Source organism: Dromaius novaehollandiae, chromosome 4 (genome assembly GCF_036370855.1).
Source record: "Dromaius novaehollandiae isolate bDroNov1 chromosome 4, bDroNov1.hap1, whole genome shotgun sequence".
NCBI classification, from domain to species: domain Eukaryota; kingdom Metazoa; phylum Chordata; class Aves; order Casuariiformes; family Dromaiidae; genus Dromaius; species Dromaius novaehollandiae.
The window spans coordinates 62,390,332-62,414,030 of NC_088101.1; the positions used below are offsets into that span (position 1 = coordinate 62,390,332).

At 40.2% G+C, this 23,699-nt stretch overlaps 1 protein-coding gene across 3 annotated transcripts in view; it reads right to left on the minus strand.

The window, feature by feature from the left end:
* NSUN7 (NOP2/Sun RNA methyltransferase family member 7) overlaps window positions 1-4,435 on the minus strand; it is a 29,402-nt gene extending 24,967 nt beyond the window's left edge. For 2 of the 3 annotated variants that reach the window (XM_026093708.2, XM_026093705.2), the window contains exon 1: window positions 4,230-4,435. The gene's annotated coding sequence lies outside the window, so the exon portion shown is untranslated. The remainder of the gene's footprint in view (window positions 1-4,229) is intronic. The other variant, XM_026093709.2, reaches the window with a different exon arrangement.
* Window positions 4,436-23,699: the final 19,264 nt, after the last annotated feature.

The following is a 23,699-nucleotide window of genomic DNA, read 5'->3' on the forward strand; positions in this document are numbered from 1 at the left end:
TAGTTCTGGATATTTTAGATTTAACAGCACAGGAGAACAGAATTTTTTCTTTCTGCCACTCTAAAAATCCAAGAAAGACCAAACAAAGTATTTTCTCTTTTGCTATAAAAGTCAGTTTAGGACAACAGTTCTCAAGCTTCTTCCCTGCACTCCCCCACATTCCTCAAGATAAATTACACACTTCTTCTCCCAGGGTAGGGAACACCTGTTTAGTCTCCTTTTTCCTCCTCCCCTTTGCTCCCCTCATTCACAAAAACCGTACTGGAGAATGATAATGGCAGCGCACGGGGCTGGGAGGGGAAAGGAGGAAAGCACACCAGGACTTCTCCAACGGGCAGCCACAAAATGCCCCACGCTGAGCCAGCACTCTCCAGTTCAAACTCTCTTTCCCCAGCAGCAGTGAAACTCAGCCCCCTCCCCTCCTCCAGACCAGCACAAACCACTCATCTGAGTTTCTGCTAAAATTTGTTTCGCCCAGCCTGTAATGCTTCAAACAAGCAACCAATGTTATTTCCTGAATGCTGGCAGCTCATCTGGAGGAGTACACATCTCATTCTCCTTTCCCAGACTACATTATTTGCCCAGAAAAACTGCTAGTTCTGTAGAAGCAACTTTCGTCCTCTCTTCACAGAGGTTTTGGGCCTCGGACAAACAGCTTTTCCTGGGAGGAGTTAAGCACTAACATCCCTAGTATCAGCTGCTGTGCTGATGGATCCATGAATCAAGTGTAAATTTAACTTTATGAAGTCATATTGAAACAGAACACATCGTGCAATCAGAGGAAAGCCAACTCTTTACTAGAATGAAGTACCAGTCTACCTAAACCAGACTGAAACTCTTGTGTTTAGTAAGGGGAACATCTTAACTGTTTTCAGGATACTTTGTTTTAACCGGACCAGAGGACCAGTTCATGACTTCACAGAAACAAGGACAGCAACTAACAGGGACTTAGAGCTCAAACGTTTTCTCCAGGTAAACACAAATTATTTCTTTTTAGAACACATAGGAAGTGAAGTAATGTTTGTGATATTAGCACTTGCAGGACTTTTCGAGTTCCTGATAATTGCTTGTGATTCCTTTGCCAAGGCAGTCTGCAGACCTGCCAGATACACTGCCATCAAGATGATGCAATGAGCACACTTTCCCCAAATACAAATGTCACCTTAATAGAGATGAGATGACAGTCCTCTGCCCTATACACTGACTCATGGCTGCAATACTGCTAATCACAGCTTACATTACTCTGTGCCGAGCAGCGAACACCAAGCTTGATGTATTAATGAGTCCAGGACTTTAATATGAAGATAAGCTGGAAAGAGCTAGAGAAGATACAAAACACCCTGCATTTGCCTATGGAAGAAATGATCTGAACCTCAAGATTACTCGGTTGAGGAAAACAAACAAACAAAAATAAAACATCAAGGTCCCAAGAAGGGCATCACTTTCCTGGAAAAGAGAATGGTTTTCAAATTTCAGAAATATTTTGTCCCATTAATTAAGAAAATCTTCAAATGAAAGATGAATTTGCTGTGATACAGGGTCCCTATCACAACAAATCCCTGAACACATCCCTGAACAAAGAAGAAAGAAGAATGTGAGGATAGAAAAAGAAAAAAAAAACAAACCAATTTTTGTAATATTTATGAATCCTACAAATGCTAAACCAAACTCAACTGGAAACGAAACCAACATCTCCCCAAACAGTCTTAACACACTGATTCAGTGCTAAGAACACATATATAACTAATCTGGCTGACTGCACAACTGCCGCATCTGTGACATAAGAACATGCTGTTGCAATTCGGCTTCCAAAGTTCTTGCCAATATACTTCCACACCGTCTTGCTTATGCTGGTTCTCTAGACCAGATTCCCAAGTCAGAGTAGTAATGAGGTATGCAGAAAAAGGGAACTAAAGACACCCATGACTAAGATTTAACAGACAGTTACTGTTGTCCAGCTGTTCCTCAAGTGACACCTGGAGCTTTTGCCATGAACGACAAGCACCTGTCTCAGGACAAGGCTGTTTGTGAAAGCACACAAAACAGACAGCAAAGTATCTCCCCAGTTCTGCTTCCAAGTCATAATCCATTAAAGCTGACGTCAACGATCAGGACAGCTCATCGTTAGCACAATGGTTGTACGAGTAATACCAATACAAGGGGATATTAACTGCAGGTTCATTATCTGTACACAGTGATCTAAAAATCTCTCTTCTGAAAACATCTGTATGACAGGAGTAGACAGACTCCTGTCATACAAATTACTGCTATCCAAGTACAAACAACAGCAATAAAGATAAGCAGCTACAGGTTTCCAACAGCAGCCACCCAGCAGTAAGGAACGTGAGGAACTGAACCAAGCTACATTGCCTTCCAGCAGGGCAGTGCAAGGCAAGCAGCTTGGAAAAGCTCATAGCACCGGAACAGTGTTTTTCCTTTCTTCCAGTGACTGAGAAGAGCTCTTGGCTGCTCTGTTGGGCTCAGCATTTGAAGGGTTCAACACCTCTAGAACTAAGCGCACAGAAAAGTAAATCAAGGGAACATGGAGAAGGGAGGGCATTACGTCCATATTCTGAGGAAGCTCTTGAACAAGTTAGAGGTAAGCTTTTTCTCACCCGCTAAACCATTTGAAGAAGAATAATGTGTCAGACAGCTGTCAGATCCCCTCACAGGATGTTCACCAAATAGAACAACCTGAAGATCAGCAGGTTTGAATCTTTAAGAGACAGTTTTAATCACTGCTTCCCAAAACCAGGTATATCCTGCCCTTTTCGCCAATATGCTTGCCAATGGAATGGAAAAAAATTAAATTCATTTACTTGAATGTTCTGTTTCAAGCGAAGCAGACCATATACTGTACGATCTTGCAACTATGAGCTGAATCAACAGTACTAGACTAATCCAGTATTTGTGGCACATAATATGTATCTATATAAACAGCAAATCGGCAAGAAAAAATACATTTTCAGTTTATATGAAACCTCAGTTAGAGTTAAGTCAACTAATATATAACGTTCAGCTGGAAGGATGGCTCCAGTTCTGACTTAGTGAACTCACGCAGAATTATGATATTTATTCATTAAACAGCATAGCAAAGGATTTCTACTCCCCCTCAATTAAGGTCACCAGTTCCTCTGTTTAGATACCAGTTTATTTGTTTCTTCCATTTCTTCAGTCATCACCTTTTTCAGTAGTTTCTACCATTACACAATTCAGGAAAAACAGCAAACTAAAAGCGCACAGCATCTGTGTTGTATCACCTATTCCTGACTCCAGGCAGGCAGTCTGGCTGCCTTCTACTAATTCACACTAACAGGAATTCACAAAAAGTGGCTATGTAAGCATGGACATGGTTTCACATACACCAACAGAAAACCTTTGGCAGCCATCTGCTGTAGTTTTTTCTCATTAATCTTACAGGTATGCATGACCATATCTGCTTTTTAATGCCAGCTGCAATACTCTCATATTGAGCTTCCATAGACTGCACAGATTTTACTTTCCGCAATTTACGTTAACTAAACTGTAGGGAAGGGAAGATTGGTGCAAGTCACAAAAAGTTAGCAGCAAGACCATTTCCCTGTTCCACTTTATTTGTGAGAAGCAGTCCAACTCAAGCCACGGCGGTCATCCAGAAAAGAGATACTTTTATTCGTGTAAACCCAGGGATTCTCGAAACACTGGTCAACTTTGGACAGCCCTGAAGGAGCCTGCTACCGTGACTCTACAGCAGCCACCAAGTCTCGCAGTGGGCCGCTCTGAGCAGCGACGGGAGCAACGGCAGGAACCGCTCTGCCGGGGCTCCCCACAGCAGCGCCGTGCCCGCGGCTGGCAGCGCAGCGGTGAACGTGCCAGCGGGCGGGCGGTGCGGGGCCGGGCCGGGCACCCGCGGTGGCTGCTGCAGCCCCTGGAGAAGGTCACCCGGCAATGCCCAGCGCAGAGGCGCCCAGCAGGAGGGTCCGTCTTGATCGACGTGAGCAAAACAAGAAAGGAATTTAAAACAAAAGCGCCACGCAGACGGGAAAGCGGTGACTTCTACGCCTTTTCTTTTCTCTAACGACCCCAAGGTTTGGGGGAATTTTTTGCTCCTCCCGCTCGCTTCCCCCCGCCGCGGCCGCGCGAGACGCCGCGGGCAGGGCAGGGCAGGGCAGGGCAGGCCCGGAGCTACCGCGGCTGCGGGAGACCCGGGCAGAGCGGCGGGGCCCCCCGCGGCCCCCCCGGGCCCTTACCCGCCGGCGAGCGGCTCCTCCCGCGCTGGGCCGCGGTCCGCAACCCCCTCGACGCGGACGAGGCGGCGCCACCTGTTCGGTCGAGCCGGCGACCGCTGGGCTGTAAGGGCGGCGGCAGCTCCCGCCCGGCCGGCCCCGTCTCCCCGCCGAGCCGGGCAGCCCCCGCCCGCCGGAGCCCCCTTCTCCCGCCCCCGCGCCTCGGTTCCGGCCGTTAGGGCGCGGCGGGAGGCGGGGCCTGGCCGCGCCGACCGGGCCCGGCCCGGTCCAACCGCCCGCCCGGGGCCACTGTCGCCTCTGGGGCGCCGGGCTGTCCCCGGGTGTCGAGCTGTCCCCGGGCGTCACCTCAGTAATTAGTAAGCCACCAAGGCGCGCTGGGCGAGACCCGCCGTGGCAACGGGGAGGGGGGGGGGTGTTTCCCCGGGTTACCAGGGCTGGAGCTCTGCAGGTCTCCTTCTGTGGGTGGCAAGAACTCCTGGCGTATTCCCATTCTCCTTTATTTTTTTTTACTTTTTCGTTTCAAGCAGGTTTAAATCCCCAAACAGGATGAAGTCATGTAAACTTAAGGCAGCTTTAAAAAATAAGTCCTACCTACATCCACTCACACTTGCAGTTGCACCCTTTGCCACCGGTTTCAGGACTGGGATATCCTGAAAGTGTGGGAAGAAACCCAGACAAACTACTCGTTTTTCACTTGTGCGTGTAATTTAAAGGGTGCTCTTACAATACACCATGCTCGCTTTTTAAGGATTTCAACCTCCACTTTTATTCAGAGTCTTGAAACATACACTCGAATCCCCTTTTTTAGTTATTTTCAAACAAATAATTTCTGAAAATTATCCTCAATAATCAGTCAAAAAGTTAAAACTGAATTTTTACTTTAAGTTATCCCTAACCATGTCAGAAATCTGCTTCTTCCCCATAAACCTTGTTTGCTCTTACCTCAGTGCTGTTATGGGCAATCTTCACATTCTGCTGAATAAGGGAAAAGACAAAATTCCCTGTGATCCAGCTGCAACCTGTGATGCCTCTCAGTGTGTCATTTCTCCAATACTACTCTGTCTTGCACCTTGCGTACTCCTACATCTGCCACAAAGGCCACCAGAACTGGCCTAGTTTGACTTGTACCTAAGTAAATCTTAATACATACACATTTTAACAAATTGTGAGGTCTGGACCTTTTTGGGAACTAGCTCCGTCGAAGCACACAAGCCAACACTTGTTATCCCTGCAGAAAATCTGGGCCTTAGCCAGGTCCTTATTTGCTGCCAATACTGTCAGCTAGGTAATCAAATCTGGTTGCTACTCTATGCAGTTGCAGGCATCAGGACTAGAAAAAATTGGACAGTTGAAAAGAAAAATAAAACTTAATTGGCTGATAATACAAGAACACTTTATCGTGGGGGATCTGCTATAGGCTACAGCAACAATCCTGCAACTGTGACAGCAGCAAGTACAAAGTAGGTCAAATAGGCTGGGTAAACTTTGCACAGAGTAGTTCAAACAAATCTTGACTCCTTCCTGACAAAGGGGAGGAATATGTGATTAACAGGTTGTTTGGATCGATACTAGTTACTGTATAGGTGCAAATTAGTTCTTGTGCTGTTTATTTCATTTTGTCCAAGTAGAATAGGCATGTCTTTTAAAAAGGGCTGACTTCTGCCTAATTTCATTGCCATTTTTGTGTACTATTCTTTCACATTCAAAATGTCAGTCAGTCTTTTTATACTTACAAACCTGCAGGTGCTTCATTGCTTTTCTTTTCACCAGAGCAACTATTGCTGTATGTCTAGCTAGAGCTGCTCGCTGTCCAGCTTGTGTTACAGTCCACACACTTTCCTTTCGTCCTTCTGTTTTCCAGTAACTGTCACAGTTCTTTCAGGTGGGAAAAGGATCTCCTGTGCATTACATTAAAACAGGAGGAGAACTGAGTGTAGAAAATGGAATCCTTACCCTTTTTAATTTCTACAGATTCAAGTAATTACGGCTTGAGGTATTTTACTACTGAAGGTCAGAAAAAAATTTCCCTTCTTCTTACCAGACTTATGAATTCAAGTTCTTCCTAAAATGTTATATTTCAGTTTGGCAGAACCAGAGAGTAACAAGAGAATTCAGAGCAGGCACATTAATTACAAACAGGACTGACTCAGAGAGAATGGTGTGAACTCAAGTAGCCCTTTTAGACAATAGGATTTTTTCTTGTATGAGGAATGAAGGATTAAGCCCTTACAGAACAAATTGCAGTATGTCTAAATTCATTTTAAAAAGTGCTTTTAAATTGAGACATGAAATAATTTACAGGTATCTAAATGGTTTAAATGTTAAAATAAGTTCCTTAGATTCATATGAAGATAAACTTGAAAAGAGACTTAGAGAATATGAGCAGTTTTCCTATTCAAATGCCTGATTTTTGCATGAAATCATTTCAAATTTTCAAATTAAAGTATAGTGAAGCAGGGCATGGCTGAACCAGCAGAGAGATGATGATGATGATGATCACAGAGATCTCTTCTTCTTATGATCTAAGGTCCATATTGTAAAGCATTACTGTGCTGGTTCTGGCAGAGAAAGATGTTTTACAGTTGCAGTGTTTGGTCCCCTGGTTACCTGAGCGTAAGAACTGCCTCGGGCACTGCTGCCCCAGTCTGATGGTAGACTCTTGAACCAGGGTTACAAGAGTGGAATGAGAAGTCTTCTGTATCCTAAATCTGCATGTCTTTGTACACCCTTTCTGACTGTTGAGCATCTGCTGAGCTATGGAGGTTGAGCCCCAAATCTCTGTTCTGCAGCAAACCTTTGTGGACCTCACAGAACAGCTTCACAGAAGCTCTTGCAAGGAGTGTGTCAGACTGCTCTTTGCTCCAGGTATGTGATGTGAGTTTCTCTGGAACTGGGAAAAAACCTCTTTTGGCACAGTTTATTGACACTGCAAAACTCAAATGTATCATGTACCTCTATTTACAGAGCAAGTATTAATGAAACATCTTTATTTAGAAAATGGAAGAAATAAATACATCTTAACCCCACCATCCCAAAGTGAAGCCTCCTTTTTTTCTGAGACATCTTTAGCTACTGTCCCCTTACTGAAATGGTCTTTAAAACTCCTTTAAAACTTAAGTTAGCCTTCCTAGCCTGCCATCTCCACATGATTCATGGAAAAAACAGTCAAAAGAAATTCTACTATTTTGTCTGGGCCCTTTCTTCATGGAGTTTAGCATGTCTTGGGAGCTGAGTAATCTCATTACTGTTCATTCAGAGGGAGCTAAAGTGGCTTACCAGTTTGCAGGCTTAGACCCCTAAATAGTACATGAATAAATTGCTGACAGGACCGGAATAAAAGATTAAATCCCATTTCCTTCCTACAGAAGTTGTAATAGTTGAATATGTTTGTTAGGTTAAATCAGGTCAAACCTGTTATACAAATTTGTTTCATTCAAGATAAGTATTAGGAAGCCATTAGCCTTTTCTATGTAATGTGTTTTCTTAAATTATGCATAGTACCACTCAAGTACAGGATGTGACAAAACCTGAGTAAGAACTGAACTTGGTGGCTCAAAGATTTCCTTGAGACCTATAGAAAGTATAAGGTTGAAGGCAATGGACAATGGAATTGTTTGTCTGCAAGAGAGGAAATATAGAAAATCGCAGAAAAAAAGTTACAGGCACTTGAGACATCTACACAATCTTCGGTTGCCTTGCCCTGAGACTAGGCTGAGACACAGAGCTTTTGGCCAAAATCTTGATCACAAGAATCTTGAAGCTCTGAGCAAGTAAACTGTGTGGGGAAACAAAGCTTTATACATTCCTGTCACTAGGCAAAATTGCATAAAAAATTCTCTCCATCAATTTCACCTCATAACAAAAATACTAAAAAATAACACACAAGGGGCTCCATACTTCATCTTAACTATCCAGGTCAGAAAAGGATAGCAATGCTAAAATCATAAGAATAGCTGCATGGGATCAGACCAAAGGTTCATCTATTCCAGTATTCTGTTTCCAACAGCAGCAAAAAGCAGTTGTGTAGAGAAGAGAATAAAGGTAGGACAAGCACATAATACTTCTGGGTACTTCTGTAGTCTTAAAGCCATTTGCAGCTCAGGACTTTCTGAGCCATTTATGGTTTCTATATTCTATATTAAACATTCCTCAAAGGATTTCTATTCCAAGAGTTAGATTAGAGCCTGCTCAAACCGGTCCACAACAACCTACAGCAAAGATACTTCAAATTGTTTGAAGAACCACTTCTTTTTGTTTGTTCTGAGCCTCTTCCATTTGATGCAGATTTTTTACATTTGTTTCAATTGCAAGAGACAGTGATTACTCTCTAAATCTATGTCTATACCTCAGATGATTTTGGAGACTTCATATCTCCACTCAGACTTATTTTTTCCAGGATGAAAAGTCCTATCTTGCATAGATGTTCATTTCATTTTTCCCTCCCAAATTTTGGCTTTTATGATGGCCTTCTATGATTTTTTTCAGTTCTATGATATAGAGATGGGTGGAATCAGAACGACACAGTTTTAGTGATGTTGGCTAATAATGGATTTATGTAGTGATATCATGAGGTTTTCTGCTTTGTTCTCTACTCCTTCCTGCAAATTATTAACTTTCACTTTGCTTTTTGGAATGATCCAGTGCATTGAGTTGATGCTTTTATGGAGTTGTCTGTGATAGGAACAAGATCTTGTTCCTGAGTGGCAATAGTCAGTACAGAGTCAGTCTGTCTATGTGTGAAGTCAGGACTTTTTCCTCATATGGGCATCACGCGCACTGATTTCCAGCTGTCATTTTATTGACCTCATTCAGTCTCATAAGGTCTTTCTGGCCTAATGTCTAACACCTTCCCTCATCCTTATTACTCTCAATACTTTATTTAGTGAACTATCTTATCTCATTGCTCTCTTCCCTTTCCAGGTTGTTTGCGAATATGCTGAACAAAAGAGATCCCAATATCAATTACTACAGAACTCTACTTCTCTTCACACTTATCCTCTGTTTCCTATCTTTTCACCAATTATTCTTTCATGCAAGGACCTTCTTTCTTATCCCTCCTATGCTGCAATTGCAGTTCAACTAATAAATTTTGCAAAGGCAAAAAGCCCTGAATCTGCCAAACTGGACAATTGTTCCAACACAGATCAGAGTCCACAAATTTCCTACCTGCTGATATTGTCAGCACTAATCACTAAACAGCTGAATTTTTCAGAGAAATCAGGAATGCAAAAACACATGATTTTTCAAATGAAGTGGCAGGTACTGGCAATGTATCAAACCCTAGGAGATCAGCTCCTGTGACCTTCAATTCATCCAAGTCTTTCACTTCATAGATTTTTTTGATGCCTCGTTTCATCCAGAGGATCTTGGGTTTACTAGGTTAGGAAGTTCTTCATAACAAAAGATCAGTAAATAACTTACTTAAAGTAAATAACAAGTCATTGATATTATATACCAAGGTGCCATGTATAACTTACGCATATTTGTATTTTGCATTGTGTTGTTCTTGGTGGGTATGGAACTTGACCTTTTGTGTTGTTGCTCTGTTTTGATATCTCTTTCAGACATACTAGATTAAATATATGAGGAAGGATACTATTTGTATTTTACCCAACACAAGTTACCAAAATCAATGTGTAAACAGATCTATTTATATAGCTACTGGGAGTTAGTAACAGAACAAAGCGTTCAAGAATTTTCTGTCCTCTATGCACTGTGTGAGTAACTGTGGTTCGAGTCAATCTGAAAATAAGTTTTATTGTGGAGCTTTTCAGAGATATTATGATTCAAAACTGACAGTCACTGAAATATTTTGTTTGATCCAAACATGTCTTTGTTTTGCCTTTCAAGCCATTTAACAAGATCTCTTATATTTAAAGCCTTTAAGGAGCTATAATATGGAAAGACTTGTGAGATTATTTGAGATTTTAGTATAAATTCCTTTTTTTCTTTACACTTTTTTTCCTGTCCTTCTTGTTGAAGTGTTGCACGTATCATAAATTTCTGAAATATTCATTGGTATGCTGATTAGGGTCAGATCTCCTGCCTCAGAAGTGGAAGGTTTAAGTGCTGCAACAGAGAGTTTTTCTCTCATTAGAAAGAGAAGTTCATCTGAGTGCAGTATAATACCTTCAACTTTAAATACCATTTCACCATACACAACAAACTTCCTGGCTTCTGAAGTAAGCAAGCAGGGGGGGTTGAACTGAGAATTGAGGGAATTAAGGGAGACTGAGGGAAGAAAACACTCCTTCCAACTTGCATATCTAGCCAGAAAAATTAAGTCGTTCATTCAAAAAATATCAAAACAATTTTTGACATTTAGTTGGTCTGGATCTTTTTTTTAAGTTAATGGCCAAATTAGTCCAAAAATTACTAATAGCTTCAGAGTGATCAACTGTTCACTGGAAATGTTGCCCAGATGTCCTCTTTATTCAACAACTATGCTTTTACTTACTTTTTCTCTTACACCAATTACAAGACATCTTGTATTATGCTTTATAATAAAAGAAAAGTTTAGTTTAATTTGGAGTGGTGTAATTTTTCCCCATTCACTTTCTGATCATTTCTTTTACAGCTTGGAGGGCCATGACTGTGAGTCAGAATCATACACAACAAGTAACAGGAATCGACAATAGGATAACAAATATCCTGTTAGAATATAGTAGGATAAATAAAGCATTATTTTAGCAATTTGAACAATGGAGGACAAGGAAAAACTGATTAAGAGGTCTGAGGAAGAAAAGTAAACAACAGACACCAGAATAGTTGCTGTTAATAAGAGGGGTAGTGGCTTGGGAAAGGGCTGCATGGACTGGAGAAAAGAAAAATGAGCTACTTCAGGGAGAGTAAGAGCAAAGGACAGAACAAATAGAGCCAAAGTTGCTAGCCAAAGGCCATAAAAGATAAAGGAGCACAGAAGAATAGTGGGGCTTCCAGTCAAAAAGAAGCAAGATAAAATGGCCATCATTACAGTAGTAATTAATACTTTTTGGCTGAAGAGACCTTAGCTTTCCAAGTCTTCAAATAGTATAGTTAAAATTTTTTGTGGAAAAAAAGCAGTCAGGGTTTTAATAGAAAATACCTCTTCAATTTCACTGGTTATGTAAATGCATTTCTACTGTTCAGTTAACAAAAAAAAGGTAAGGCTAAATTCCTTGTGTCTGTTGGTTATAACCCTTTACTAATGCAGCAATCATTGCTGCTAACATTAGGATTCAATAGTGATTTTCCATTCACAGATACTTTTCACAGTCATTTTTGTCACAGGCAAAACTGCAGCTGGCATAACTGGACAATTCTCAAAATAACATTGTGTAGCATATCCAAAGTTTGACATATCTTTCAGATATTCTTAAAATTAATGTAGCTACTTTACAATATTATTCATTGAACTTAAGGACAGGAAAACAATTACAGTACAAACACTTCCCTGTAATCTAATCACAGCTCAAATGTAAGGATTTAAAATATAGGCCACCTCAGATGCCCATGTATGCAGTTTATCAAGAAAAACAAAGGCATTGCATAGGTTCCATAGAAACCATTTGTGCCAAACAATGTTGATTTATGTATATACTAACAAAATTGCAAAGATGTTAGCAAGGAACATAAAGAAGGAATGTACAGTAAGAAGAAGTAAAGCACGGTCAGATATTTAGACACCAAGGAGTAATTGTGTGGTTTGGCAAGGTGTAACAGAGAACATTCTTTCACCTTTCAGGGACAACATGTTCAGGTTTTAGTGACATAAACAACTCATTTAACCTTCATCTTGTACAAAGGTAAGCACATCTATACAGATTGGAAAGCCCCAAAGCTATAAGTGCATAAAGAACTGAAGCTCAAAAGATTTCTTCATGTCACTACAATCACAGTGAAATTATAACTTGCCTTGTTAGTACAATTTTTGTGGAACGTGGTTAAAGTGATGCACACAGCACTTTCTCATTCTGTTTTTTTTTCCTTTTTGCTGTAGCTTAGGTTCAGAGACAATCTTCAGATGTCTAGGACGCCCTGAGCAGACCCTAAGACTTGGGCCCCTTTGTTCTTTTCCAGCACGCCTGCACAGATAGGAATAGAAGTCAGAACGGATTTCAGATAGCAGGGTCCTGGTAGGATGTCCTCGAGACTGGCTTTGCTTGTATTCCTATTGTTTGTCTTCTTTGTCTTCTTCTCCATATTCCTACATATATCTGGTCCTTCTGCATTTCTTATGTAGATTGTTAGTTTTGTATGAACTTAGAGGAAATTTTAGCTTTCAGGAGAGGAGGAGAGACTATATTATTCCCCAGCCTTCCCTCTCACAGTCTGCATCCATTGAACTAAATTGAAAAACCCCTACGAAGTTCAGTGACACTGGATCAAGACTGTGCTGCCTCATTCCTCTGTCCAGTTAATCCACAACTGATATCAGCTTTGAGATCCTTAGTTCATTCTGCCAGATGTTGCAAATATTTTTCATTCCATTCACTAGGAAATCTTAAGCATCTAATTGCATGGGAGGATTGATTGTATCCTTTCCCTCCTCCTGCTTTCCATTCTTTTGCTGATATCCCTCTCACTGTGATGGCAGTTTAAGTACACACAGAGACCACAAACCTGGTCATGCTAGTTCCTCCTTAAAACAAATTCATTGCTGTCCATCTCTCTCCCCTGATCTTGCCTCTTTTCTGATACTCGGGTGTCAATGCCAAGGTAAATTCTAAATGTGACATGAAGATATCTGTGTGCCTAAACCAAGTGAACGCATACTGCTAAGATCCACATCTACCAACGTTTCTGGGTTTAGTTTTGTTTTTAGGATAATCAGTGACATATCCGAGTGTTCTCCTGAGCTTGGTTAAATTTTCCTCCTTTTCTGATGACAATTCCAGCTTGTAGGTTCCTTCTACCTCCAACCAAGGCTCCAACCCCTTGCATATTAAAACTAGTAGGATGTGTCTGCCAGAAGAAACAACTCTGCCTGTTTATACAGGGCACTCAAGCCTGATGTCAGAGTGATTTAGCAGATGAGCCTTGCATTCCAGTGATCTTCCCTGTGACTAATTAGCATCTAACAGTATACATTTGAAGTATTTCAGCCAAAGCTATTTTAGTGTGACTCTCAAAAGTTTGTAATATGTGTTAGGCAGTATTATAAAAAAAAATGAAAAGCTGTAAAAGATGGGGATTCATACTTGCTGGGCTCAAACCCTCAACAACTTAGGCACATTATTGTAAGAAAACCTGTTACAACGCAATACAGTTTACAGGTTCAGGCTATTAACTGTAAAGTGCGGCAGAAAATGAGCATTTTGATCACAGTTTTCCTGCTTGTTTGGCCTACTGGGAATTATTCAGCTAAGAGCAGAGTCGCAGTTGAATGTCAGTGTGCTTATTCAATGTGCTGAATTTGCAATTTAAGATAGACCTGTTTGTTACATCTTTCTGATTAACAGCATTCACCATGGTGCCTGTATTTGTGTATTTTTTCTGATCAGGAAGTTGAGTCCTGTTTCAGAAATCTCTGACCCTGCTCTACAGATAAAAATATTTCAGAGAAATCCTCAAGTCTAATTCTCCTTGGAACACTGCCAACCACTTTATGTCTCAAAACTGACTTATGTTAGAAATACTGAGCCCTATTCACAATATCATTCAGTTGCCTCTCATATATATTTTGTGTGAAATAGATTTGTGAAATGTATTTCCTGAGCAATACCATTTCAGTGTGCAGCCATTGTGGCTGTGCATATGCATCGTCAAGTCTTTGGTTGGGGATGAGGCTGTTTGATCTATTATACAGTCATAGGAATAAGAAACACACTGTACTACTATTTTTTGCTTTTTACCATTTGCAGCTCACTTTATGAGTGTCCTCAAAGGTGACTGTCCATTTTCACCTTCTAAATAATTTAAGTCACAGTTTTCCAGCAAAAATGATAAAATAGTCTACTAATAACATGAATGACAAGAGTTTTTATTAACATGACCATTGCCTTCTGATAAGTACTCTCACTGACATCTAGTAAGTGGAGATAATGAAAATGTACCTTTGTTGTCCTGAAAAAAGTCACAGTCCCATGTTCATATTCCTGAACAAACAAAAATGAAATAGTTCTTCCAATCAGAAATTAAAAGAAATTAATACACTCAATGACCAGAGGCAACATAGGAGTAACTGTCAAATCTAAAAGACTAAGAGGAAGCAGATTGTTTTTGGCTCACAGTTTGTGCTCTGGTTTTCTCCTGGAGTTAAATGTTGCTCAGGACATAACCTGAAATTAGAAGAAATACGTCACTGGTTGCCTTTTCACATATGTCAGATTAGTGGCTCTTTTTTGACCTACTGTCTGATAAAACAGATAACCTGCATGCTGCAATGACTTTCAAACTTGGCTTTTTGTTGTCTGGTAAGACAGATACTGCTAAGGCCTGGAGTCTGTCCTCACGGTGCCTACCCTTTCCTCTCTGTGTATTCCTCATTGTAAGTGTGGTTTCTTACAGGCAGTGAAGAACATCAGTAACCTGACATGAGGTCTGGCACCTACCCAGCCTTCTTCATCCTGCAGTGTTTAAGTTGTCTATAAAATAGGGTAGGCTTTAGAAAACACAGCCTTCCAACAGATTCCAAGCATCTAATAGCTTTGCAGGCAAGAAACAGTAAATATGACTCATATAGCTGATCATATCTTCAAAGCAGACAGTGATATACAAGCTATAAGCTCAAAGCAGACAGTGATATACAAGCTATAAGCTCAGAAAACTAGGTCTAAAAGCCACTGTTTCCTTCTACGCAGGACAAAAGCATCAATTCAGTTCAATATTGGTATGGCCAGAATGGAGTGAAGAAGGCAATGTTTTTACCTGTGATTTTGGTATAAAAAGTCTTCTCATTGGGGATTGGCCTGTGTACGGAAGCTTGCACTTTACCTCATGCTTTTGCTTGTTTTTTGGTATTGCTCAGCAGATTTTCTAAGTGGTTAAATTCCATAACATTAATAGGTAAGGTTGCTGGGTCCCACTGTGCTCTAATGTAATCATATGGGCTCTCTGAGCAAAACTTTCCTGAACAGAAGTACCATTGTGCTGAATCAAAACAACCACCAGGCTTCCATGTAAAATTTCACTGATTCTGCATCTGCACACTGATCTGGTTCAAGCCAAAGAACACTCTGTATATTAGTGTTTCACAGCTTCGTAATCAATCTAAAATATTACAGGTTCCCATAGATACTGTTGGAATTAAATGTAATGCTTTTCATAGGAGAAAAACTGGTTCCATTCAACATACTTCAGGGAAACTAAAAGGAAACTTTTAAAGAATGAGAAGATAAAATGTGAAATATACTTTCACATTTACGATCCACCTCCTTTTTGCAAAGCTTTACATCTGCCATATTCTTTGTGAAACTCTCATTCTTTTACACTAGCAAAGAATATCATAACATTATCCTGTAAAATTATATAGGAAGTTGTTGCTGCTCTGTTTTTTCAGTTACAAAAGTCAGTGGTAATTAGTTGTAATAGAGGGATTGCAGGGCTATGAGTTTTCATCATGCTAAATGGATGAATGAAACTGTTTGATATTAACATATTTATTAGTAATTTGGGGGGTTGTTCTTCTTGACAGCAGTTTTATACATGCCTTTGAATTTCCCTTAATTTGCAGAAGTATCAATGAACAGAAAATAAAAAGGTGCAATTCTAAGCATCTTCTTCTGAAACAAGACCTTAAATAGATTTATATTTAAATTATAAAAAGAGACCTCCATTATGTAATCCTCCTTTTCTAATTTATAAATAGTGTTTGTTGTTGATTCAGATCAGCTCCCATCGCTTTCAGCAGTGGTTTGTTGAACCTGTGTAAAGATCCTTGGACAGGCAGAGCACTACATTAGCTAACCTAGTTTGAGTTAAAACTGCATTAACTAAACATTTGAATATAATATGTCCTTGTTACATGGGACTGTATCCTTTCTTAAAGATGCACCTTTGTTACTCGTTCAGGTGACTGGTGTTCACAAAAACTAGTAACTGTTGCTAGAAGGAATGAAGTGCATTTTACTTCTGATTGAGGGCATTTGCCCAACAGTTTCATGCCACTTAATTGTTAGTTTCAGTGATACTCCAGTAATGAACCAGTATGAGAGAATAATGAACTGTATGAGACTCTGAATCATATCTAAACATACAACTTGCGCCCAGTGCAATCAATGACAAAATATCCACCATTTCAAAGGAATAAAATAAGTATATCAGCCATATACTTCTCTATCTGTGCACTGTACCTCTGTGCAGCATCTTGATATAATTCTGTCTCAATACATGATTTACAATACTCAATTAAGAAAAAAAAATGGGAACAAATGAACTCTATGTTTGGACTGGAGATGGTTTTGGGGGTGAGAGGAAAAACTGATTAATACCAAATAATCAAAAATTCTATTTTTTTTCCTAGAATGTCTTTTCTAATTGATTTTCATTTTTGCTGCTGTATTTTTATTACTAAACCTGGACGGTTTTGCCTCTCAGGTTTGCCTTTCAAATCCACAGCATGAACAGTCAGACTACAGGTTCAGAACTTAAGGCAAAATTCTTATGTTCACTAAGCATATTCCAGCTCTGGTACTTGCCTCCTTTTAGATGGCAAAAACCCCCCATTGATGTGAAAGCCCCCAGTGTGTGTGGAGAGAACAGTTGTGGGGTAGGGAGTTATCTTCCAGTCTAAGAGATTTATTATAGTGACTTGTGTTATAATTTCACCGCAACGAGTGAGCAACTAATGGTAGTTCAAACCCAATTCTGTGTGGCGTTGACTTTCCTAAGTTTCTAGTACTTCCCAACTTCCTGATCGGTCCTGGTATCTGAATTTAAGCATCTGTAAATGGAAATATACTGCCTGTTATTTAATAGCATAAAAAGAGATCCTGGAGGAAAAATGCTATTCCCAAACTGTATTTTGTCAGATTAATTCAAAATTGCTTTTGATTAAACTTTACAATAAAATTCTATTATATTACACTAATTTTACTACATATAAGATGTATATAAATTCAATAGATGACATGGTCAATTTGGCAATGTTTGATCAGACAGCTCACTTATCTGATTGCATTAATGCTACACTTCCAAATTCTGCTTGTTCTGTCTTCATATCTCTCCCTATTGGAATCCAAGCCCTGGAGTCAAATAAGAAAATTTCCCCCACTCTTTGAAAGTCTTGGATCAAAGGACTGAGTGATGGCTGTGATCTCTGGGAAGAGAAGAGCTCACACTTTGGTAAGATCTTTCTCACTGTTAAGAAAACGTGACTGGGCACACAGCACATGGTTAAAGCAGTTAGGACTAACTCATGAAGTCCAGAGCTCACACTCCATCTGAAATTGAATTAATGTTGTGGAATTAATGTTGAATTCCTGGCGTTAGTGTTCTGATTTAGTCCTGCACTGAAAATTGCATATCCAGCTTTCTGATGTTTGGAACATAATTTCTATATCTGATAAAAAGCATTAAACTCCTTTCCAGCTAGAATTCATTTAATCGGAGCATTTCCAAGCCCCACATTCTGATCTGGTTTTTTTTTCTAGATTTCTGATCTATTGTCATTGCTTCTCATATTATGAAAAAATATCACCTTTAACCAAATGGAACAGCATCGTTAGCTGGTTCAGAGAACTCCCCCCAGTATTAGAGAGGCCACTGCTTAGCTCGGCATTCACTTGGGTGAGAATGAAGCTTTGTTTCAATCAGACTGTTATGAAGCCAGAAAAAATTGTTGTCATCTACATTATTATGCATAACAAAATGCAAATAATAAACTACTTCACATGAACCCGAGCATGTTGGAACTGTAATCAGCTTCAATGCAGAATGAGAACTGTAATCTCTGTAAGGAAAATCTATATCCTGTCCTCAGGAATATGCCTGGGCCGGAGACGGCGGTCTCCGGTTCTTCATTGCCACCTCCCGGCGAACTCCGGGCACACCAGAGGCTGAGGAGCTCCCATAGCAGTCCTGTGGCATGGGCTGGGGTTGTGCTGAGCTAACCACTTCCCTCTTCACCTCCACAGCAGCCCCTGGGTGGTCACTGTAATAGGCAGTAAGAGCCTCCCCGCAGTGTTGCTGTGTGTTTTGCCTTATCCAGCCCCTTAGGAGAGACTGGGGAGCAAGCAAAGATCAAGTACAAAAACACTGGGGATAACTGCCATTTTCTGTCACTGCTTGCATTGTATGTAAACCTGTGTGTGACAATACCAAGGTGCTTCCACGTACATGATATGCATACTGGTTGGAAATGGGACACTGCAGGTCTTCACTACATTTTCAAATTCTAAGACAGGCTGAGTAGCTGTGGTTGCATGAGAGGCTTCCTCACCCATCTGCCTCGTTCTCTCTGCACATTACCAGTTCATTTCTGGGTGAAGTTCAGTACTTGGTTACTAGTACCCAGAACAAATGGTAAGTGGTCTACAGTCTCATTTTTCTCTCCTTTGCTTCTCCATTTATCTCACTCTCCTATATAACCAATATTTGGTAGGGACCCACCACATGTCCATCACAAAAGTTCATTTAACAAATGATTGTGGAGTTGTTACCATATCACTGAACCTTTCACCCTGGTATTTGTTATTGCCCCTCTGCCAGATATTACTGGTGGAATGGCACGTGTGAGCACGCCTCAGCTGCATCAGTGCAAAGTCTGACAGCTTAGCTTAAGCTGATGTGGAAGATGGTTCAGACTAAGCTGCTGGGTTTTGCATGGACATGAATAGGAAGTGCCCATATTTTCTCTTCCATTAGGAAAGCTGAGAGGGCCACGCATTCCAGTAGAGACAGTAGCATACAGCTGAGGAGCAATAGCATTGTGAATCTCTGTACTTTTTTTCTGTGAATATTTTGTGTCTAATTTCTATAGTGTCCTTGTGTTATGACCCGTTTCCCTAGGGACTTTTCACAGAAGTGCACATAAAGCTTCATCTTATTTAAAGTGTAGTGAAAGCCTTATCATTTTTTTTGATTCTTCATCTAGTCAAGGTATGAGACATATTAACACTTGATTTAGAAAATGCCCCCCCTTACAGTTTTACAGGTACATTTTCTTTTCAAATCTTAGGAGTGTATCAAAACATTCAAGTGATGAGTGGTTAATAAACAAATACAGTGGAATAACATGGTTGGAGTTGTATAGCACTTCCTTTGTATGTCTGATTGGATGCATTTGCCCAGTTTTACAGCAGCAGAGAAGCCATTTTAATTAGATTTTTGCATTAGATTTTTGTAGACGTGTGAAGAAGGCGGCAAATTTAGGCCAGAAGATACCACTGACTGCAGAGGACCTGATCATCTACCAGCAGCATTCTGGTAAAGAAGGTAATGTTCTGTAGCCTGGCTATGCTGGAGGAGGAATGTGTCACAAACCCTGTCACAGAAAGCATGTTTATATGAGGACTTCAAACTACCAGGCATGCTGAGGGCCTCTGTGTGTCTGAATACCTCAAGAAAACATGCTAATATAGAAAAGGAGACCTGAGCTAATGGCAGAGGTTTCCTACATCAGTAGCTTTATATGCAGTTTTCCAAAGAAGACTGATTTACTGGAGGTTTCATAATGCAGTATGGCAAAGTTAAGGTTAGTTTTCAGCTGCTTTTTTCCTCTGGGTAAATAGTACATGCTAGTCTTCAGGACTGGCACCTCAGCACTTTTCACCACCTTTCCATTAAGCACACTTTAAGTGTAAAAAATGCCCATGGGAGTACTGTTACTGAAATAGAGTAGAAATCAAAATGCTGATTCAGAGGCAAACCTCTCAGATATTGTTTCTTCCTAGATGTGGGTCATGAACTTAAACTTAACTAGATTCAGAAAGCTGATCGGGTAAAAGTTCAACATTCAGGGTCCCATCATTGTAAATTTGTTGTAAAATCAATCATTGTAAAATTATTGTGGGGGCCAATAGCTTGATGTTGGCTTTTGAGCTGTTTATTAAACTAGTCATCTGAGTGCTATGAAACAAAATGTCTGGACTGACACTGATTAATGTTTATATCACTGTCATTATCAATGCATTTTGGTACTTTTCCTCACCATGGTGTCATCTCAGAGTAGTTAACATGCATGCAGCCAGAAGGCAACATTTTTCTTCTAGAGGGACTGGGGGCATACAACCTCACTATTCTAATTCTGCATTATGGCTGCATATTTTCTCAGGAATTTCCCTTTATTAAGTGGTGAAACCTTTCCTTCAGTTCAGGAAAATGACTTGTCTTGGCAATTGCCTATAGCATGGAGAGCAAGGAGCAACTTTATTGTAGCTTTTTTTCCCCTGTGTCTCTACAACTTGACCAGCAAGGGGAGTTGTAGGAACAAGCAGCCAATTCCTCCCAAACGTAATCCTAAAGAAAAATATCTCCAGACATTAGTAAGGCAAGTTCCCCTCTGTCAAAGCTACTGTACAACAGTTCAAATATGACGTATTTGAGACGCTTGTTTACTATTTACTAATCTTTTTTTCAGTTGTGCAGGGGAGTAAAAGGTACATCGTATGTAACTGGAGAAAGCTGTAAACAGTGTTCTCCAGGCCCTGATGTTCAGTACTCATCCACACCAAATTGTCTGAGTTTGGGCTGTCAGTCATTAGCAACTGTGTACATGACAGCCACGTGATCCAGGTAGAAGAGACACTATGAATACTGTTGAAGAGGAAGGTTTGTTTTTCTTTAGTTTTTAATTATTTATTAAAATATGTTTAAACAAACAGAATAATGTAACATAAGCAAAGGAAATGAAAGTGTCAGCCTAAAATTATTGGCCGTGCATGATAATAGCTATTTAGCTATTGATAATAGGAAGTCTAAATATCTATTCAGCGTAGAAGTTTTCCCCTACCTTATCTGTATATTTGTCCATTTCATTACTGAAATGTACCCTATTGTCATATCTTGGTCTATACTCTTGCTCTTTTTCTTACTGCACATATCTTACAGTAGTAATCCATCAGGATCAGATCCTATGTGATAAATTGTCTGTGTGGGTTTGATTTCATTTCTACCTCTGTGCCTGCAAACACTTTTGTTCTTGTTGGGCTTTAGGAATGCAAGTAGAGCCAGGGGACAATGGCAGCAAATGGAAGACTTATATGCTTTAAGTTAAGCAAGTGCAAAGGTATCTGTAGGATCCGGGCCTTATTTTTCTCAGGTTTACCCAACAACGTCCCGCTCGTTGGGTTTTGTTAGCTTTGGTTGTTATCTTCTGCCTTCATGTCTTTCTTTCTCAAACTGTGCAGTGTCACAGTGATCTTTTTTCCCTGTCATCCAGTTATTGTAAGACCAAGATACATTATCTTTCCTTCACCAAGCTGGGCACCATAATAAACAGGAAAATAACTGGCCAGATCTGAAAAGCATTTGACATTGATGCACAAGGAATGAATATAAGCTGACCTTGTGCACATCATAACTGGATATTTACACTGTGCTTTTTCCCTTAAAGCCCTTTATAAACATGTTATACATGCAGCTCCAGTAGTTTCCCATACTGGGATAGGCTGCTATGGTAAGACCTCCCTCTTGAGGTGTGCATCAGCACAACTTCCGAGAAGAAGCAACCTCCAGGCCAGATAGAAAATCCCAAAACTTTATAAAAGTCTGGGCTTAGATATGGATCCAGAACTTAACAGCTAGTTTTGTCTCTGTAATAGGTTTTTTTCAGGTGGCTTGCCCAAGGCTTCTTTCAAGCTTTAGGGACATGGACATGAAAGTCAACATGAGAGTTTGCAGAATATATTGATTTCCAAACCCGCCTTCCTTCTCCTCTGTCTATGGGTTATATCAGCCTGGCATGTTGCTTAATCCAGACGAAAAAATAGCAGAATTTTACTAAGATGAAGTTTGTCTTCTTACCTGCCTGACTTCATTGTATGGTCACAGAATGCCTTAGCAATTACTTCACTGGGGACAGATTTACGTGGTACTTGCCATACACAGAGTTGTTACAGTCAAGAACTGTTTGTCAAACTGGGGCTGAGAAATCTCCTTTTCAAAGTATGGGTGAGGCAAAACCAGAAGCTTATTCTTGAACTCCTTCCATGCCAGACTAGGTGATAATGTTAGATTGTCTGCTTCCTTTGATCAAAAGAATGGACTTCTACTATGTGTCACTATAAACTTATTTGTTTGTTTGGAGCTACTTGATGGAGTGGAAATGGGACACAGTCACATGGGATAGCCACAGAGGAGCCAGTCTGTGAACAGCTTCTATGGAGCTGTGAAAGTCTTGAACTGAAAAGGAAGAAAATAGGACACTGAACGATCTCTGCCTCTCTGCCCTGCCTCACCAGGCAGGACCACCATGCTTTGGTGGCAGGAGCAGAGGTAGGGAAACTGGGGCTGCACATGTTGGGGCATTTCTAGGAACTCTGCCATGTCTGCCTGCCCAAATTCCCACAGGATGGGAGGTGGAACATAAATGTAAAATAGTGTGAAAGTGTTGTGTATATTTGTGTGTAGAAGAAGCAGGAAACTGCAGATCCAGTGGTTTTAGCATCTTTTCACATAACTTTTCTGATAACTTTCAAACAAGAATCATAGGTTGCAAACCAGAAGGTGAAGCCTGAGGCATAAATCTGGTGCAGTTGTACCCTGATAACTGCATGCACACAAGCGGGCTGGGCCTTGAAATGCAGTTGCTGGAAAATATGAAAAAAATATTTCCACATTTATTTGGAGAAATGTTTGATACTGTTGGGAAGGAGTTGCACTGCTTCTAGAGATGACCTTATAGCTACATTTATTTTAAAGCCAGTGCAACTTGGCTTTCTCCAGGTCCAGTACTGAGACCCAGGGATGAGTTTCTCATTGTCTTCCTCACACTTTGCTGGGAGTCCCTTTCTTTACTCAATCCTGAAGCAAAACTTATCTGCTACCCTGTTTAGACTACAAAGAAATTGATTTTCCTTCCCCTTTCATCACTTGTATTTTTTCAACGAACACCTTATCTCCAATCTGGAAGGTGGGATAAGTTGTAGTTTCATTTGGTTATAGCTTCAGGCTTCCATTCAGAACACTGCAGAGCAGGCTTAACTTCTGTTAGATCATCGATCCTGCTTCATGGATTTAGTTTCAATATATGTAGGTTTGAAATGTCTGAAGTCAGTAATCGTCCATCTCTGTAACATAATTATTTATACTGCAAGGATCCAATCAAGAAAAAGGATCCTGAATTTGCTCTGCAAACATGTTTAGAGCTTGGACAAATATTTTCATAACTGATGCTCTAACTGTATAAAAAAAAAGATGTGGAGATAAAAAAACAGCATTTTTCACAGTTAATAAAAATATAAATAGATATAAGTATAACATTGAGTTTGATTTTAAAAGACTAAGAAATGTATCATCAAATGTCAGCTAATCTCTGAATTTGGCTTGAATCTAGCCCAACTTCACAAAGTAAAGGCAACAAAATATATGTTCATGCACTAATATTTTAAATTA